Source organism: Epargyreus clarus, unplaced genomic scaffold (assembly GCF_041222505.1).
Source record: "Epargyreus clarus isolate Ecla_fem2 unplaced genomic scaffold, WU_Ecla_fem_2.2 ptg000016l, whole genome shotgun sequence".
Taxonomy (NCBI): domain Eukaryota; kingdom Metazoa; phylum Arthropoda; class Insecta; order Lepidoptera; family Hesperiidae; genus Epargyreus; species Epargyreus clarus.
Window position 1 is genome coordinate 4,465,426 of NW_027332224.1, and position 19,081 is coordinate 4,484,506.

Here is a 19,081-nt window from a genome sequence, read left to right on the forward strand (position 1 = left end):
TCCTTTTGGTATTTGATTCACAAATGATTCATATGTGAATTGGCTTACGGTTTGAGATTTTGGATTTTTCGGACCTTAGGCTTTGTAATAAGTGTGTTATGTAAACAAAAATGGTCGATGACGTCGCCAATTTGTGACGATTCCTCGAATTTTCAATATTCTATTTTATTTTCTTCTATTATTTATTGATTTCGAAAATAGAGACGGTTCTATTTTTGGCGGTGTGTATTTTTTTGACTTCTTTTTTATTTTTATTAATGTACATAAATCAATTTATACGACTAAATTATCTTCGGTAAACATAATAAATAAAAAAAATAATAAACGTTTTCTACACTCACAGCCCCACACTAGGATTCCCTGTGTCGTGGGTGCTATGGACACACACATAGACAGATACACAAACGCCCAGACCCAGATACAGAAATCTAAATTCATCATTTAGATATCTGTCTGTCCGGGGATCGAACCCGGGACTCCTTGCGCGTCAGACCGCTCCACCACTGGTCGTCTAATCGTCGGATAATGGAAAACTAAACTTAATCATTTCGAAAAAAATCCGACGGGCGACTGGTATTTAAATCTAGACCCTAGGACTTTATACTACTAAGCCATAAGCTTTATTGTTTGTATAAATCTATCTAAATACATAAATCATGTAGGTCTTATGTGAAAATTACTACTCAGAGGCCTATAACAGTTGCAAATCTTACACAGGTTGACCACTCTAGTTTGCCCAGTAGTGGGACCTAGGCCAGCAGTGGGATACAATACCCAATATGTTACAGGCAGAATAAATCTAGGTTATTGGAGCAATACCCGGAAATCGGGCTAAAACTGTACCCTAATGGATATATTGGTGTTTTATGGCGCACTAAATCACCTAGGTCGTAACTAGTGACGTCAGAGGCCTAGACTGAAGACTTGCCTAGATTGAAATAGCAAATATACAGTCAGCCAGATAGGCTACTGCCACATGGACATCTGTAATCAACCCCAGATAGGATTAAATCCTACCTGAGCTCGGCCACAGATGCGCTACCCCTGAGGACTAAGCTGGAATGCCTCGGAAACGTATTTACGAGACATTCCACCACCCTTTAAATTACACAGCAGCGCCTAACACTGCTGTTATGAGGTAGAAATAGGTGTGGCGGTGGTGCCGCCGGAGTCGAACCACAAAGGGTTTTAACTTTTAGTACTTTGAGATTTTCAAACCAATAACATTGTATGACGTGAATGAGGTATGACGTATGATTAGTCATACAAGTGTATTGACCTACATACATACCGAGAAGTGACCATACGTAGAATTAGTGTATGAATTTCGAGCGGAAAATTTGGTTTTGATTTCTCAAAATTTGTGGTATATTAACCGATTGCGACCTATTTCTGATTCATAGGAATGCGGTTGATTTGGATTGAAGTATGGTAGTTTGAAGGTAGAACCCTTTGGGGTTCGACTCCGGCGGCACCACCGCCACACCTATTTTTGTCATAACAGCTGTGTTAAGCGCTGCTGTGTTCTGGTTTGAAGGGTGTAAGGGAGATATACTTTTCCGAGATATTCCAGCTTAGTCCTCAGGGGTAGCGGCGCGTCTGTAGTCGACCTCAGGTAGGAATCTAATCTTATCCAGGTTTGATTACAGATATCAATGAGCAGTAGCTTACCATCAGATGTAATGCACGCTCATCTGCTACTCCTATATTATAAAAATCAGTTTTAAAAACTATTTTTTATTTTCATATGAAAATACAAATTTCAATTTTTAAATGTGTCATTCACACAATATTATATTTGATATATATATTGTATAGTAATATATTTATTTGTGGTCGATATCGCATAGCGTGGTCGGCTTCATATCTCAACAAATATTTGAGTAAGTGAATAAATATAATGTTTAAATATGATAATTCAGTAAATAGTTTATTAATTATTATGCAATTTCCATTAATTGTACTTATAACATAAAATAACTAAGATATAACTAACTAAAATAACTGAATGAAAATCCTAACTAATATTGTAAATGCGAATTTATTACATAATCGATTGTCATAAAATTTTGTACACTCGTCGTCGAGGGGTCCAGAAAAGGGCCTTTTATCCCGATAAAAGTACCGTTCCTGAGGGATAGATAAAAACTGACTGCGAGCGAAGCCTCGGGTAAAAGTTAGTGTAAAATACATGAACATATTAATTTTTTGTCATAACATACACTTTGAGAACACGAGAAGGCATGTTGTCAACACATTATTTTCCCACTGCTGGGCACTGGCCTTTCAGAAAGGATTAGGCCATGGTCCACCGCGCTGGCCAAGTGCGTATTGGTAGACTTCATACCTTTGACAACTTTTTTAATTCAGATATACAGGTTTCCTCACGATGTTTTCCTTCACTGTTTAAGCAAGTGATAATCTTATATATAAAATTCTCGTTAGTTACCGAACTCCTCCGAAACGGCTTTACCGATTTTCACCAAATTTTATATGCGTAGTAGGTCTGAGGATTGGATACTATCTATTTTTCATACCCCTAAGTGATAAGGATTGTTCACCCTTAACATTTTTTATTTATATGGCAACACAACCTTTGCCGGGTCAGCTAGTTAATTTCTAATACGCACATAACTTTGAAAAGGCAGTGGTGCGTGCCTGGGACTTGAACCTCAGACCTCAAAACCGCGTTTTACTAGGCTATTATTGTTTTTTAATACACATAACTTTGAATCAGAGGTCTGGGAATCAAATCCCGAACTTACTAATTGTTAGGCTGATTTCTTCCCACTAAGCTGTCACTGCTTTTTAATATTTTTTCTCAGGGATATTTTCTAATAATTTTCCTTCTTCAATTATTATAATATTTGGTTCCGAAACAGAGTTTATTACTCTTATCAGCTGTTGCGGGGTCATTGAACCGGGAAATAATATTTGTAATACTAAATAATACAGTAAATAAAATTGATTGTACGTTTGTGTTACTTAAATAATGGTAACTTTGTGGTTCGGTATAGTACTCGCCAAACTGCTAGTCCGCTCTGAAGTTGTTCCGGGCAGGTCATACAATTTGTCATACAATAAGTCATACAATCTGCTATGGCGACGCGATTCATTTCTATATTCAGAGCGGACTGACAGTTTTACGCGGACTATACCACCGCTACACCTATTTCTAACAGCAGTGTCGTGCCGTGTTCTGGTTTGACGGGTGTGGTAAGGGAGACTTATTAGAGGCGAACTTAGTCCTCAAGGGTAGCATCTGTAGCCGACCTTAGGTAGGATACTACCTAAGGGTGGCTGTAGCCACTTACCATCAGGTGGACTTGCTACTTCCATCTACTTTGCTACTCAAATCTCTTATAAAACTATATGACAGATACATGGAAATTCTTAAGGCCTAATCCAGTACGCCTATATTTACGCTGAAATTTTTATTTTTGATGTGAAAACTAACATTATCCTGTAAGATCTACTACATTTGCGTGAAAATCACATCAGAATCAGTACATCTTCCCAATTTAACATTTTATAAATAAAGTTTCCAATGGAATTAATCATAATAAATATTATTTCTTAAGGAAAATTTTCTACAAAATTTCCTTCATTCTATATAATTTATATTAGATTTTTTAAATATGTACTAACAATTAAAAACACATAAAATTTTGAAATTCAACGTGAAAAACTTTCAGTTGCAATTCGTATAGACAATGAAAATACTTCATTACGCCATCTCGCTCTAACACTACGGAAACGTCTATCTGTCTCTGTTTATTATAAATTTCGGGGCGCCGACCGGGCCGTTGACCCGCCGAATTTTGTAAGTTCAACGAACGCCCGAATAGGTGAATGCTCGCTCGGCTTTATTCGGCAATTTTCGTCAATTTTCGCCACTTTTCGCGGTTGTGAAGAAATCCTAAGCCTAATTTCTTAATGATGTTTTTTTTTTAAATGTAATTTTAATATGTGAAAATTACTCGCCTGTGTTAAAAAAGTGTTTTTAAAGGTGTGTGAAGTCTGTCAATACTAGTTTGGGAAGTGGACTATGGCCTAAAGCCCACGTTCTAAGAGATATATGCCCAGCAGTGGGACAGTAATGGGTTGATAACAATATTCATATAACTAACTAACTAAACTACGCCATGCTTATAGCTTAGTCTGGTATTCTTAGTTAGGGAACTAAATAAAACTATTTGTAACTAAACTAAAACTAAATTCCTAATTTAGTTACGATATTACAAAGTAATATAATCTTACAGCATAATTTGTCATGATTATTTTGATTAAATTACAATAATTAATATTAAATATATAATTTAAACATTTAATTATTCTTAATCAATTAGATTTATAGGTAATTGAATTCGTTTTTAGATTCAGTTTTTGGATTTATTAAATCATATTAAAGTTAATTATCGCTTGCTTTACCGGCGAAAGAAATCATTATGAGGTAAAGAAGAACATCTTATAATTATTTCGTTTATAAATTTTGAAATAGTATATTACTTACATAGTGAACACTTTACGTAAGAAATGTCGTAAAACAAAAAAGTACTTTAAAATATGCGTGTCACATTATTGGTCATAACTCAAAAACGCGTGCTCCAATTTCGAAAACTCTAACACCATCGGAATCTACATTAAATTCCCTATAAAATGACATATAAAACATCCCTTTACCCCAAAAAGGGATAAGCAGGAAGTGAAAAAACGGACGTCGGGGATGACGATAGCATTTTTGGGGGGCATTAGCCTCTCAGAGTTTAATGTACGGCCTTAGCTTCGAATGGCGGTGTGGTTATTGATCGTGATATATCGGGTTCGATTCCCGTGTTACGCTGACCGTTATTTGTGGAAATTATTTTGAAATTGATGTTTTGAAAAATGTAGATGATTAATTTCTTTGTGTTTTAGTTAGATGGTTTTTTATACGTTATATATTTTTTAGAATAAATACCCTATTTAGTTAAGGGATGAATTTTCAAAAATCCTTTCTTAGACCTCATTTACTTTATGAAAGGGACTTCTCTGCAAAATTGTTTTACTTAAGATTGTCCACAGATGTTTGCCTTAAGGACAAATTTTGGAAATATATTACTCCCTTACCACACCCTTCAAACTTAATTTAGCTGTTATAAAGCAGAAATAGGTGTGACGGTGGTGCCTAAGTTAAACCACGGAGGTTTATCTTATGTTATTTAGAACATTTACGTAAGAAACACGTATGAAGTATCTTTTTAGCTAAATCTTATTCTGACACTAGATAAAGAAAAAATATAGATAAATGAGTTTGTTTATGAGAGGAACTTCAATTTCTCTTGTGACGTGTAATTCTGTCAAATATAGATTTATTTAATTTACTTGCTGACCCGGCAAACGTTGCGTTGCCATATAAATAAAAAAATGTTAAGGGTGAACAACCCTTATGACTTAGGGGTATGAAAAATAGATAGTAGCCGATTCTCAGATCTACTGAGTATTCATATAAAATTTGGTGAAAATCGGTAAAGCCGTTTCGGAGGAGTACGGTAACTAACATTGTGACACGAGAATTTTATATATAAGATTTATACTCCACACTCTATGTGGAGGGTAATGTTTTTGAGGCATATGTCGGTGTTTTTGGCATTGCAAGCTTAAACAATATTAAACTTTTATTGGAACTTTTCTTCAATCGCACTTTCTTCTTTTTTATCACGAAGCATACGAGCGTGCAGTCCATCTGATGGTAAGTGGCTAATGCCCATGGACATCATAATCAACCCTAGATAGGTTTCGATGCCTACCCCAGGTCAGCCACAAATACCTTGCTACTCCTGAGGACTCAGTCAGAACGGATAAGTATGTCTTCCTTACACCAGAACACAGCAGCGCTAAACACTGTTGTTGGTCAGAAATAAGTATAGTGGTGGTGCCTTCGGACCACATAGCGTTTTTCAAGTAGGAATAACATGACATTTTTATACTAAAAATATGTTAGAATTTACATGTAGCTAAAAAAATATCTCGTTTTTTCAAAAACCTTCTTATGCTGAAAATATGTAACAGATAGATTTTCGATGTAGATCAAAGAAATATCTAGATAATTTTCTCTAAATAACCCACGTGTGTTGCCGCGTGGGAACCTACATACATAGACCTAGGACAAGTTGCGAAAAAATTCGCAAATAACCGCAGCTCAAGATGTACTGGTCCCCAATATTTTGGCGCATTCAACTCTGCCCGGTTATTGACCCCTTATCTGTTGCCGCTTACGTTTTTAGCACCTTATCGTAATAGTGTGCGGAATTTGGAGACGGATTTAAAAAGATAAAAATAAAAGTAAAAAAGAAAAAAAAAGAAAAATATAAAAAAAATTAAAAAAAACAAATAATATAAATAAAAAAAATCAAAAAAAGAGAAGAAAAGGGGAATTAAAGAATTAGGTAAATAATAATTAGAACATTGAAAAAAGAGTGAGAAAATCAGCATTTATTTTGCTCAAAATGAAAATGGGAAATAGTCCTATATAAATTATGTTTTCACAATTATATCAAGTGCAATAGCAGTATTAGCCTAATTTTAAAAATCAGACTTTCGAAGGGTCCACAGTTCGAATCCAAGGCACACACATCTTTACATGTGTATTAAAAATTATCACTTATTTTTAGGGTAAAGTAAAATGGGTGAAGCTAGTATGTGAAGTTTAAAAAATCTGATTTCTGGGATTAGAACCTCGGACCTACATTAACAAGCTGCTTCTTACCACTAGCCTATCACTTCTTCAGCACTTATTAATATTCAATCTATCCGAACGCCTACTAAAGATCGAAATTGACAATACCTGTAATAATGATCAAACATCCATCTTTGGTAGACACTTAGACAGATTAAGTATTAATAACGGGAGATCAATCCAAAACGCTCCTTGTCCGCGCTGGAACGCCTCACGTCACCAGCCGGTATAGGTCAGTGATGACAGTTCAGTGAACTGGAAGCCAACGACCTAAAGTTCAATATTCGTACTTTTTGCATGCTACTCTCGTAGTGATATTAAGAGCTACGTTATGAAGACAGACAGACAGGCAGACACACAATACACCAAAAAGACAATAGAAAAAAAAACAAATACAAAAAATTATTAGGTTTTAAATAAAGGTGGTACCCTCTGTACCCTTAGTTATGAGTTTTTACGTTTTGACAAAAATTACTGTTTTGGTATTTGTTTACGTATTTGCCCATACATTTCCAATCAGTACTGATACAATCCGTTAGGGGCGCTGATTGGAAATGTATGGGCAAATACATAAACAGATACCAAAATAGTCATTTTGAACAATCCAGAATCGAATCTGCCCACTTTGGCATCACACTTTCGGAATCAAACCCGCTATAGGTCACTATTGTCAGTTCAGTGGTGGTGGTGTCAGTATGTGAAGTCTACCAATACGCACTTGGCCAGCGCGGTGGACTATGGCCTAATCCTTCTCATTATGAGAGGAGACCCGTGCCCAGCAGTGGGACAGTAATGGGTTGATGATGATGATTCTAAAATACAAAAGTCCTCACCAAGGAATCGAACCTTCTCACTTTGTCATCACACTTTCGGAATCAAACCCGCTATAGGTCAGTATTGCCAGTTCAGTGGCCGCGGTCACTGGCCTGAGTTCAACCATGTTCAACCGAATTCATCGTTACAAGTGACGTCACGCGGAATTGTCTGCCACTGATGTATTTTTAAAAATAATTTGAATATTTATAATATAACTAGTGGTGCCCGCGGCTTCGCCCGCATTTTAAAGAAATAATATGACATAGGTACATAAAACGGAAAATTTGTACCTGCATTGGAATGACAGTGGTGCCATTTGTCGAAAATTGGTTTACCAACTCCCAAACCCTCGTGGGCTCTTGGGCAACAACTTTGCTAAAGATCATCACTTGATCAAATGCATAGTTTCCGATTCTATAACTACTTACGAATTAAAAATGTATTAAAAAAAATCTTTTCCCACGGACTAAATTGTGAATCTAAACCATTCTCAAGTCCCCTTGAACACACACAACAAATTTCATCAAAATCAGTCCAGTCGTTTAGGAGGAGTTCAGTGACATACACACGCATATAAGAAATATATATATAAAGAAGATATAATTTAAAGGTAGTAACCCTTTGTGGTTTAACTCCGGCGGCACTACTGCCACACCTATTTCTGCCTATTAACAGCAGTGTCAAGCGCTGCTGTGTTCTGGTTTGAAGGGTGTGTTAATCATGTCTTTCCGTAGCGTTTTTTAGCGAATAGCAACTGTTTGGGGGCCCTCCAGGATCAGGGGCCCGGGTGGAACGGTTTTACCCTTTGAGCACAGAACCCTAAAAATAGAGGTCTAGATTAAAACCATCAATCCATCTTATACTCATCATCAACCCATTACTGTCCCACTGCTGGGCACGGGTGAAGACCCGTTTCCATCCGTGAGAGGAGAAGAGTCTCATAATGAGGGATTAGGCCATAGTCCACCGCGCTGGCCAAGTGCGTATTGGTAGACTTCACATACCTTTGAGATTTCTTTTTATAAATCTCTTAGGTACTCGTATGCAGGTTTCCTCACGATGTTTTCCTTCACCATTTAAGCAAGTGATATTTAATTTCTAATACGCACTATTTTTTTTAAATCAGAGGTGCGTGCCTGAGGTTTGCAGGTGGTAGAACCCTTTGTGGTTCGACTCCGGCGGCACCACCGCCACACCTATTTCTACCTAATAACAGCAGTGTTAGGCGCTGCTGTGTTCCGGTTTGAAGGGTGCAGTAAGGGAGACAGACTTTTCCGAGGCGTTCCATGGGCGGCAGTAGTCACTTACCATCAGGTGGACTGTATGCTCGTCTGCTACTCCTATATTATAAAAAAACCTCTGACCCCTCGATCCAGAGGCTGAGTTTCTTAACCACTAAGCTATCACTGCTTTTATAACCATCTTATACTAATATGAACTAAGTATGAACATAGAACATTTCGTGTTTCGGCGGGTCATCGGCCTAGGCCACTAACCCCAGAACTGACCTATACAGAAACGTTCCGATAGTTTAGTCATAATACCAGGCATTCCGAAAGTGTAATGACTTCGCGAAAGGTGGTAGAACCCTGCCGAATGCACCACCGCCACACCTATTTCTGTTTACCTAGATGGACTGCATGCTCGTCTGCTGCTCCTATATTATAAAAAGAGATAAATATGCTCGAATAACATTAGCCTAACATTACCTCCCGCAACATTACCCTCTACAACATTACCTTTAAAGGTGGTAGAACCCTTTACGGTTCGACTCCGGCGGCACCACCGCCACACCTATTTCTACCTAATAACAGCAGTGTTAGGCGCTGCTGTGTTCCGGTTTGAAGGGTGAGGTAAGGGAGACAGACTTTTTGGAGGCGTTCCAGCTTAGTCCTCAGGGGTAGCGGCGCATCTGTGGCCGACCTCAGATAGGAATAGCTAATCCTATCTGGGGTTGATTACAGATGTCCATGGGCGGCAGTAGCCACTTACCATCAGGTGGACTGCATGCTCGTCTGCTACTCCTGTATTATAAAAAAAAAACCTTCCAGAAAAGCGTATTATATGTCCACTATATTTTTATTTTAAAGAATTTCCGTACATTGGACTTTTGTCAACGTATTTTAGTCGCAAATCGGATATTTAAAAATAAACCCGTGTTTACACTACACCAGACTATATTTAGTCGCGTAAATCATTGCGTCGCAACCTTGGTCGCGGGTTCAAATCCCCGGTGACGTCATCTATTAGTGGTATTTTAAAATAAACTATCATACTACTTTTGTCTAAGAATATTTTATAGTGTCAGTCTCATATGTTTCAGGTTCGATTCCAGGTCAGGTACATGTAATTGATGACAGCCTAATCTGGGTCTGAATGTTTGAAACATTGTTTTTGAATCGTGCAGTTTAGTCAAAATAAAATATCCCCAATTGAGTTCTTAGTGACATATTTTCAAAATTTTCATCACTTAATCTTTATACCGCTGGGCAAGAGTCTCCACTTAGAATAAAGGATAATCAACTTCTAATACATATATCATTTCTGAAAAAGCAGTATTTGAACCTTAGACTCTGCACAAAATTTAAAAAAACAGTCTCGGAATTCAGTGTTATCGATTTCATATCATTAGGCAATCATAAGTTCGCGAGTTTCCCCTAAAAGTGCTAAGTTCATGTAGGCCATACAATGACCTGAGGTCGTTACACTGAGTGTAATATAAATGACACAATATGATAGATATAGTGACCGTAACTTGATTTTTATATAAGAGTAGCAGAGGAGCAGTCCACCTGATGGTGAGCATAGTACGCGCCAAACTGCTAGTCCCCTCTGTAGTTGTTGCGAGCAGGTGTAGTCATACAATTTGCTTGGCGACGCGATTCATTTCTATATTCAGAGTGGACTAGCAGTTTTACGCGGACTATACTGCCACTCATGGACATCAGTAATCAACCCCAGATAGGATAGGTAATACCTGAGGTCGGTCAATGCGACGCTATTGAGGACTAAGCTGGAATACCTCGGAAAAGTATGTTTCCCTTACACCCTTCAAACCAGAACAAAGCAGCGCTTAACTGCTGTTATTAGGCAGAAATAGGGAAAAATAATGTAACAAGAAAAATATTTTTTTTATTTATTTTCAGTATCTGTATCTAATTATGTAGTTTTAGTAACTAGTATATTTTCGTAGTTACATAATTTAGATTTAATACAAAAGCTGTTTCTCCTATTTCTGATATCTATGATATTCTTTATCGGTTTATTTAAATTTAAATTACAAAATTTTATATTCATCACAACATTATATTAAATACTCACACACTTATATTTTTTATTATTACGAGAATCAAATGATATTTTTATTTTATTTAAACATAAGAGATCATTATTTTTTTTTCTTGTGATATTTAAATTAAAATTACAAAATGTAACAAGCACATTACATTTAAAAAACATTACAATATCGTGTAAACACAATAATATTTTAACAAATGTATGTTACATTTGTTAAAAGATTTTGGTACTTTTGTTATAAGGTAATTAGTTGTTGCAATGATTTTCGCTTTTCCCCCAAAAGTTCAGTTCAGCGGCTCAAATAGGCCACGCAACGACCCCCAGGTCATTCCCCGCTTGTCAATAGGGTAACAACATCTGGGACGCAATAGGCCATTGATCTTAGGGGGTCATTAGTATCTGCATTACCTTGTAACTTTAGGAATAATTGCCTCTTTTTAGTTAGAAATGGGAAATTTCTAATGTGTTGGGTTAATTTCTAATTAAAAAAAAACAGAGTTCATATCGAATATCACCACATATTTTTTGTATAGAAAGAGCAAACCGTATGCAGGCCATCTGATGGTAAGTCACTGTTTACGGATTATTTTGGAATACGGAGAAATTATTATTATGGACATCTTTAATTAATCTCATATGGGATTGGAACATGAGGTCGCTACCATAGCGTTTCTACATGATGATTAAGTTTGAACGACTCTTATATCTCTCGCTTACCAAACCCTTCGAAGCAAACCGTAATAATAAGGCAAAAACAGGTGACAGTGGTGCTTCTTGAGTCGAACAATGAAGACAACTACAAACCTTAAATTTATTGAAAATCAAATAAGAATCTAATAATTATTATATTATTAATCGACAGTTCCAAAAAGAAATTTTAGACGTTACGATAAATTTTGGCAAATTCAAAAGAGCAGAGTTCAAGTGGGTCACGCAACGACCTCCGGGTCGTTCCCCGGCGTGTGAATAGGCCTTAACGAGCCGTAGACAAGCAAACACGCTTTGTCATGGTAATGTCTCTACCGTAGAGTTCTACGCAAATAATTTTGGAAATTCTCAAGCGAAAATCTCAATCTATTTATAATTAGAGGACTTAAGTTTTAAGCTTTAATGATCGTTAGAAATAGAATTTATGATAAAAATAGAGTTGTTTGAGACATGGTAATGTCTCTACGGTAGGATTAGAATAATTAAAGAAATTAAGCTTTAAGTAATGTTCGTTATAAACAAAATTCATATAAAAATATAATTGTTTAAGACATGGTAATGTCTCTACTTTTGAAATCCTCAAGCGAAAATTTATTAAAATGAATTTCTATTCATAATTAAGCTGTCAAGCTTAAAGGTTCGTTAGACATAGATTTTGTGATAAAACATTAATAATTAATTTAAATTAGCGATATCTACTTATATTTATTAATATATTTTTTGTTAAATTTATTTCAAATATACTCAGAGAAATATTATTTAATTATTTAAAATGTATAAAAAATTAAATACATTTTTAAAATAAAATTATAACATGATTAAAACAGTTTTTATGCAAAATTGAATGAAGACCCCTTCGTAATTTTGAAGGGGTCTTCATTCAATTTTCTTCTTTCATGACTATATAAAGACAAAACTTAGTCAAAGCTAATATAAAAAGCTTGTTCAAAACGGAACATGACGTCAACACCACTATTGCAAACCAAAAAAAAATCACTCCAACTAAACTACATTGAAACACCTACATACTTCACAAAAACTCACTCCAAAAGTAGGCATGAGTAATATCTTAGTCAGCTTGTATTGTAACTAATGACCGGCTACCTGATGGTATATATGGTCATAGCAGGTCATCAAATTTTACTGTCCCACTGCTGGGCATGGGTTTCCTTGAAAATAAGAGGTTTACACGATAATTCATACTGTTGTTTTTCGTGCTAGACTTCGCACACCTTTGAGAATTTCGCAGACCTCTTAAGTATGTAGTAAGCAAGTGCTAATTATTTTGTAATACAAGTAATTAAAAAATTAGAGCTACGGAAAGGGATTCGAATCCTAGCTTAAGAAGCTGTAATTAATAAAGTCAAAATATTTGTAATTGAACTTAAAGAATTGCTTTAACGTATAGAGAGGAAAACGGTGCAATAAACTTCATAATAATCTTTGTCGTAAACATAATATAGAATTTACGAATAAATAAGCTAATAAAACAACTTAAAACTAATGCTTTTTAATATTTAAGTAATTATTTATTTTATAATTTGCCTTGGCATTTTAAATATTCTTTGAAAACTTTTTTCTAAGAGATTTTAAATCCAATTTATCATTGATCCCACCATTTCTCACTGATATATGACGGTCTGCCTGCTTTTTATTAGGCATTATAAGGATAAGTTCAAGCCCTAACCAGTTACCGACCAACAAAAGAAATCATTCACTTAAAGATGGCGGAAGTGCGCACCAAAACAACAATCTGTTTAAACATGATTTTCGTGTTACTTTTTATGATTCAATAAAATAATCGCCTTTAACTTTCAACTTCCATTGTAATTTTAAAAGAAAAGACAAACTGAAAATGGTTTCGACGTTATCAAAAGACAACAAAGAAAATAAGGCGCATCTTTTTAATGTGCGTGTTTCTATTTCAATAATAGAATTTAGATTAGAAAGGTAAATTAATTTTAAATTACAATTTAAAAATATTCTAGTAATAAAAAAAGTAAATGCACTATAAGAAATAATAATAAGTGAGCTCCTTAAGTTTTAATGATTTGAATATTTAACAATAATTATAAAATCGTTTTATTACGCAATTATTATTCAATTTATATGTTAATAAAGTAATTTGTAATTTTATAAAGTTCGTTACTCCATTAATGTTTTTTTATTATGTTTATATACCTACCTAGTATGTTAATATAGATATTTGAATATTACCTATCTGTTTAAAATATAATTCATTTATTTTATATTTTTAAAGAAATTTAATGAGTATTTCATAAAATAGCATTAAAAATAAAAATAAGACGCAATTTGTAATTTACATTGGTACTGGAAGTTTAAAAAAAAGACAAATTCCATCCAGCCGAAACCAGAGACAATATAAAGGCTGTGTGTCGTGTAAGCCTCTGCCGTCCCGCTAAAGCGCGCTAAACAACAAAAATGGCACCGGGAAGCGATAACAACCCACGTGGTGGGTCAACGGCTGCCCCACTGCTGGCTGGGTTCGCTGAACGCACGCACACCAGCACACGAACACATCACACTATCACACTATACGCACACAAGTACAACGCACACGCACAAACATAAGCTTAATAGGTATGCGCAGGTGACTAATTGTTTTTTTAACTTAAGTAGGGTTGCTAGTTGGAATTTTAGTTGGTAGGTTATGGAATTTTCCGAAGGGGAAAATTGTGCAATAAATAATTTTACACAATTTTATTTCTTTTGTTCAAAGTATTTTCTTACCCGCTAAAAGGAGGGTTAGCTTTTTCGAGTATTTATAATTATGTATGATCTTTTTTTGACATGAGCCAAAGCCTCAACGGCAGGGTTTAATATGAGGTCTGGTTAGATTGATATTTTAAGCGCAAGTGGCGCTCAGTACATTATAAATTCAACAAAACAAAATGGCGTCTTCATTTTGTCTTTTCAGCGCTTTATTCATGGTTTAAAAAATTGCTTAGCAAAATGTTTAAGTAGTACTCATTTCATGAATACATAGAAAGGAACTGTAAAATAATTTAAAATTTTTACCCTAAAAACAATACATTAAAATATTTTTATTCAAAGTATGTACATTCTTTTTTAATTTTAATTTTAGTAGCCTACCATCTCTTCATTTCTATTCAAAGAACTTAAACTTTTATCATTATTGAATGTAATTTTTAATCTCTCCGTTGTAATTTCTTCATGAAAAAGAAGCAGCGAAACAAATAACTGATTACTCCTATAAATATAACATTTCCCCAAAAATATCTAACAATAATAAATTGAGCCTATTATTAACTTCTTGAGATATATCTGACTACATATTTTTATCCTTTAAGTAATCATTTATTTATAATACGTTATTTATATACCTTTTGTTTTGTTATCTGTTAAAACATTGTTTGAAATTCTTGATGTAGTGTTTTTTAGGTGAAGCGAATATCAAAATGAATAATATTCCATTTTAAGAAGATCCTTTACATTGTTTCTGAACTATAATATGTACAAGCACTTCGCACGATGTTTAATTATAGAGAAAAACGGCCAAAACATGTAAGAAAGTCCTTAAAACTCAATATCGTTTTATGGTTTAAGAAACTTAATTCTCATTAAGAATTCATAAATTTACTTACATGAGAACTTAAAATCTACTTAATCTAATTATAATATAATGTACAAGTAAGCATACAATTATAAAATGATGTCTAATGTGTTTTCAATTAAAGATTTGGCTATCTAATACAATCTACGTTTGAGAGGTTTATTCTTATTCCTTATTTAACAATTGTATTTACGGCTATTTCTATAAATTGCTATTTTTGTATATGTAATGTATTAAATTTATTTAATTTTAGCAAACGATCATGATATTAACAGAATTTTCTGAACGTCAATATTACCGCCACTTCATTCGTTTATCTGTGATTGGATGGGATAGGATAGGATTGAAAGGCATTGGATATGATAGGATAGGATTGAATAGGATTGGCTAGGATTATATAGGATTGGATTTGATGTGAGATCAGTTATATGCATTGCTAATTTAAGGATAAAGTTGGTCCGCTTCGTATAACTTTGTCTCCTTTACCACACCCTTCAAACCAGAACACAGCAGCGCACCATTCTTATAAGGCAGAAGTGGCGGCGATGCCTCGGAGTTTCACCATGAAGTTCCTTCAAATTAATTATTCACATCCATTAGTTCTATAGATCGTGACTAGACGGTTAGTTTTACAAAAGTATAATTGCTAGAAAACACGCAATATTCGTAAAGTGTTGCTAGGTGGTCTTAAAAGCTATTTCTGCCTAATAATATCAGTGTTAAGCGCTGTGTTCTGGTTTGAAGGGTGTGGTAAGGGAGACAGTTTTCCGAGGCGTTCCAACTTTGTCCTCAGGGCGTATTTGTGGCCGACCTCAGGTAGGAATCTAATATTATCTGGGATTGATTACAGGGAACGGCAGTAGCTTACCATCAGGTGGACTGCATGCTCGTCTGCTACTTCTATATTATAAAATTTAAAATTTTGTTTTTACCAGTTTTTTTTGCAAATATATTCGATGTACAGACATTTAAAGCTTACATTATTGTTATATGAAATACATATTGATTGATATAAATTGAGTTGAATTAAAAATATTGTTTAAAATTTGAAAGATATCACAATATCTCGTACGGATACAGCTATCTTATCTTAATCTTTTATCTTTTAGATTTTCAACAACACTTTCATATATCGTTTGACTTATAATCTGTTGGTATATACAGGGTGAATTTTTAAAACGGGCCTTCAGGGCCAAATTCGAAACTATAAGGATTAGCGAAAAATGCTGAAAGGAGTTACGAGGCCGATTTTGATAAAAACTAAAACTGCATCATTAGTTTTTTAAAATATTTTTTTCCTTAGCCGGGAATCGAACGAGTTCATTTTGAAAAAAATTACACCTCTATATTATTCCACTATCTGATAGTGTCGCTTATAAGGATCAAATTCTGGAAAGTAATGTTATGTGACAAATTAAAGGAAAAGGAAAATTTTGAAGAAAATATGTATTTTTCCATACATTGGCATACTAATCCTTAAGGATTATACATAACAAATGATTTATGTATAATTCTTTAGAAACAGACATAAGTCATACCATTGAAGAATTTGTTGGTTAATCAACTAATTATTCGATGTTATGACTATGACATACGGCTTAGTATGAGAAAGTAATAGTTTGGCAAATAAGTTACCGCCGTTTTTAGTATTTATATTTTAATGAAAATAGATAACTGATTAAATAGTAAATTCCTATTGTTTGTTGTTTACAACGTCGTTTCAACGTTAAATATGATTTTCTATATCTCTTTTTTAAGTAATCACTCGGATTTGACTCTAAAAAGTAATTCTCGCAAATTGTCAACTTTACATCTGTATTAAACGAAACTCCGCCCATAGCAAGTAAATCTATTTTAATGGTCCTAAAAATAACCTTAGCTAAGTCGGACATAAAAAATAAAAATTATTGGGAAACAAAACGTCCATTTCGAATGATAAGAAACATTGAGCCAAAAAAAATGTTTAAAGTATAGAATGGCGGGAACTTAACTGCCAAATTAATATGAAAAAATATGTATTTTCTTAAAATTGAGGCTTTTCCTTTAGTTTGTCATTTATCATTACTTTCCAGATTTTGATCCTTATAAGCAACACTATCAGATAGTGGAATAATATAGAGGGTGCATTTTTTTTCAAAATGAACTCGTTCGATTCCCGGCTAGGGAAAAAGTTTTAGTTTTTATCAAAATCGGTCTCGTAACTCCTTTCAGCATTTTTCGCTCATTCTTATAGTTTCGGATTTGGCCCTGAAGGCCCGTTTTAAAAATTCACCCTGTATAGTAAAATATAATTTGCATGTTTGTATGTCATTTTTTGAATTTATTTTAATATTTTTATTTAATCGAAGTCCGAACAAAATTATTTTTATTCGCCTGTGGAGGGTAATGTTCTTCGAATGTATGTATGTATATCTCATTCTTTTTCCACCCTACAGCCCAAAGGTTTTAGGGATTTTAAGGTGTCGTTGGATTCATCAAATTGTGGGAGTAACATATTTCCTTTTCAAATATTTTTAAACAATCATTTTTTTTTTATAAAAGGCAATTGTTACTTTTTCTACTTGTTGTTGGTCCCATTTTGATTTTCGACCCGCGTGACGGAGCGTCCGCCGTATCGGCCTCACGCGCAAAGGGTTTTGGGTTCGATCCCGGGCTAGACAGAGATTTAACCGATGAATTTAGGTACCTGTTCCGGGTCTGGGTGTTTGTGTATTCGTCTTTGTGTGTCTCCATGGCACCCACGACATACGGAATCTAGTAGGGCTGTGAGTGCGGAAAGCATTCTTTTAAATAACACTTAAAATAAAAATAAAAAAATCCTCAAAAATCGCTTAGTTACAAACGTAAGATAGGTAGATAGATAGATATACTTATAGATAGGAGTACTACAAGTACTAATGTCATAGTTTAATATGAACGAATGTATAACGGCGATTCATATCGTTAATCTTAGTTTGCGGATTGTGGATAGGCAAACGGGTTTGTTAGGGTTGTTACCCACTTCACAACTGTAGCTATAAACAGCTACATTTTGTTACAAGCTATCTAATATTAAGTCAAAAATAATAATATGAAAAAGGTCTGCACAAAACGTTGTATTTACAAAATCAAAAATTAGGTATAGTCCGCGTAAAACTGCTAGTCCGTTCTGAACATAGAAAGGAATCGCGTCGCCATAGCAAATTGTATGGCTACACCGGCACGCAACAACATCAAAACAGACTAGCAGTTTGGCGCGGACTATAACAGTCTGACTATTCCATTATTAATGTTCATTTTTAGGGTTCCCTAAGCAAAGGGTAAAAACGAAACTCTATTAATAAGCCTCCGCTGTCTGTCCATCTGTCCGTCTGTCACAGGACTCTATTTTAAGCCTAGATATACCCTTGAAATGTTTACCAAATATGTATGAAAAAAAAACTTCAAAATAAACGGAGGTCCCCATACAAGAAACCGCTGTTTTTCGTGTTTTAACCGCAAGATAGATTGGCATTTACGGCTGCTATAATAAAAACTACTAAAAATTAAATAAATGTTTATGGTAGGGACTAGGGAACCCTCCGGTACGAGTTCGACTTGCACTTGCAATTATTTATCTTTTAATGTGTATGTATCACCTATAAACAAAAAATGAAATGAAATAACAGCAGTGTTAAGCGCTGCTGTGTTTTGGTTTGAAGGGTGTGGTAAGGGAGACATACTTTTCCGAGGTCTTCCAGCTTAATCAGGGGTAGCGGCGCATCCGTGGTCGATCTCAGGTAGGAATATCTAATCCTATCTGGGGTTGATTATAGATGTCCATGGGCGGCAGTAGCCACCATCAGGTGGACTGTATGATCGTCTGCTACTCTTATATTATAAAAAAAAAACTAACTGACCCCTAACAAACGTTGTGTTGCCATATAAATAAAAAAATGTTAAGGGTGAACAATCCTCATCACTTAGGG

General features: G+C 34.7%; 1 protein-coding gene across 13 annotated transcripts in view; it reads left to right on the plus strand.

The window, feature by feature from the left end:
- The window catches only part of Hr3 (nuclear hormone receptor 3 ROR-beta), a 165,977-nt gene that overhangs the window by 97,990 nt on the left and 48,906 nt on the right, over positions 1 to 19,081 (plus strand). The window lies entirely within an intron of this gene.